Source organism: Penaeus vannamei, chromosome 27, assembly GCF_042767895.1.
Source record: "Penaeus vannamei isolate JL-2024 chromosome 27, ASM4276789v1, whole genome shotgun sequence".
NCBI lineage: Eukaryota > Metazoa > Arthropoda > Malacostraca > Decapoda > Penaeidae > Penaeus > Penaeus vannamei.
In genome coordinates, this window is record NC_091575.1 from 6,472,137 (window position 1) to 6,474,636 (window position 2,500).

Sequence of the window (2,500 nt, forward strand, 5' to 3'; positions counted from 1 at the left end):
AGAAAAAACGCGACGTTTCGAGCTGGTCGAAGGGTCATCATCGGAAGCATGAAAAGCCGCAATGAATGATTCCGGTGTTCTGTTTTTACTGCGTCTGACGAGATTTTACCAAACTCGAAAAGTTACGTTTTATTTCGTTCCTATTATGGTAGTTTTCAATTTATTAGGAACTGGGTATGTAGGGAGTGGATTGGGTTAAGGTTAATTCAGAGTAAGAGATTTTGGCACTGGGTGTAAATGGATTGGAGAATTGGGCGTAAGACATTGGCGACAAGGGATTTAGGCATTAGGGGTAAGGGATTGGGGAATAGGGCGAAGACATTGGGGCATCTGGAATAAGTGATTTAGGCAACAGGGGTACGAGATTGGGGGAAGGGTCTGGGGCATTGCGAGCAAGGGGCTGGTTCATTGAAGGCAAGGGATTGGGGCATTAGGGGTTGATGGATTGGGAGGCAAGGTGTTTGTCTCAGGTGAGGAAGGGAAGGGACGCGTCAGGGGTGCGGGTTTACTGGGGCCTTGAGTGGGGTAGGAGGGCTGGCCATGGGAGTGTGTATTTTTGTGTGTTTCTTTTACGTCTGTAGCTATGTGAAAAAATGCACATCCGTATCTCAGTATAGAGCCCTTCTCATCTCCTTCCATCACAAAACACAACCAAAATATATCCCCTACCGTAAGAAAATACCGATAAGATAAACAACATACACGAATCACGAAGACCGTTCTTCCACAAACTCCTTCCTTAGACAAACAAACTCCAGACCTTCTTTTCTCGCCGACACAAAAATCTCTCACTCAGTTACCGAGAATTAACCGAACTTCAAGGAGAAGACGCACATGACTCTCTATTTTTCCTTTCTTTCATTCGTTTTTTTCCTAGAGGAATGGTCTATAGAGAACTCTCCCCCCTCCACGACGATGAGTGAGTGAGGATAAACAAAAAATGATGTAAACAATGCGAAGGCGAGAAAGAGGGAAAGAAAGAAGAGACGGTATTATTAGGAAGTAGTAGGACAGAGGATAAGGCGAAGAGGGAGAGGGAGAGGGGGAGGGAGAGGGGATTGGGGGAGGGAGAAGGGATTGGGGGAGGGAGAGGGATTGGGGAGAGGGATTGGGGAGGGAGAGGGATTGGGGGAGGGAGAGGGATTGGGGGGAGGGGAGGGAGAGGGATTGGGGGAGGGGGGAGGGAGAGGGATTGGGGGAGGGGAGGGAGAGGGAGAGGGAGGGAGGGAGAGGGATTGGGAGAGGGAGAGGGATTGGGGGAGAGGAGAGGGAGAGGGAGAGGGAGAGGAGAGGGAGGGAGGGAGGGAGGGAGGGAGGGAGGGAGGGAGGGAGGGAGGGAGGGAGAGAGAGAGAGAGAGAGAGAGAGAGAGAGAGAGAGAGAGAGAGAGAGAGAGAGGGGAGAGAGAGAGAGAGAGAGAAGAGAAGAGAGAGAGAGAGAGAGAAAGAAAGTGCAGACTCATGCAGAAATAAAAGCGACGAAAGGCCGAGCCTCGGGCCTCCTTACCTTACCCTAAGCCTCGGGCCAACACCCTCAACCCTTCACCCTTGGATCCTTACCCTTTGTCTTCTCTGGCCTTTTATTCCCCTTTGCCCCCTCGGTTTATTGGCCACTATGAGAGAGAGAGAGAGAGAGAGAGAGAGAGAGAGAGAGAGAGAGAGAGAGAGAGAGAGAGAGAGAGAGAGAGAGAGAGAGAGAGAGAGAGAGAGAGAATCCCCAGAACCCAAGATCCAATTCTCGGGCGGAAGAGAGAGCAGTGACTCGGCTTTGTGGGTGATGGAAGGCAAACAATCCTCTCGTATTTAAATTTCAGAAGAAAGATCGATACAGTTTTTCCTTCGACTTTTTAATTGTCATTTTAGAACATTTTAAACTTATTTTTACTTAAAGTCGGAAAGATTTTTTCAAGGATGAGAACACTGTAGGTCGTGCTGGAAGAGACACGTAAAACAAAACGCTTCTCGGTGTTGCACGTTCCTCGGCATTGCATGACCTCTTGCCTCGCCCGTATTTGCAACTTCCCTCCCCCTCGTCTCTCCCTTGCCCAGACCCCACCGCCCATCCATCCACCCAACCCACCTCTCTCTCTCTCTCTCTCTCTCTCTCTCTCTCTCTCTCTCTCTCTCTCTCTCTCACTCTCTCTCTCTCTCTCTCTTTCTCTCTTTCTCTCTTTCTCTCTCTCTCTCTCTCTCTCTCTCTCTCTCTCTCTCTCTCTCTCTCTCTCACTCACTCACTCACTCACTTACTCACTCACTCACTCACTCACTCTCCTCCTTCTTCCTTTCTCCCTTCTCTCCTACCTTACTTTCAACGTCCCTTCCTCCCTACCCCCCCCCTTCGTGGACGTACTGTACCTTGCACACTGAGACAACGGCCAGCAGAGGATGATATTGGATGACCAGAGGAGTGGACGAGGTGCGAAGAGGGCGTGCGAATGTTTGTGGTGTGGCCAGGTATTAGGTTATGGTGTGTGTGTGTGTGTGTGTGTGTGTGTGTGTGTGT

The 2,500-nt window shown here is 50.0% G+C and overlaps 1 protein-coding gene across 4 annotated transcripts in view; it reads left to right on the forward strand.

Annotated features, from left to right (window-relative positions):
• The window catches only part of stan (Protocadherin-like wing polarity protein stan), a 287,888-nt gene that overhangs the window by 22,593 nt on the left and 262,795 nt on the right, over window positions 1-2,500 (forward strand). The window lies entirely within an intron of this gene.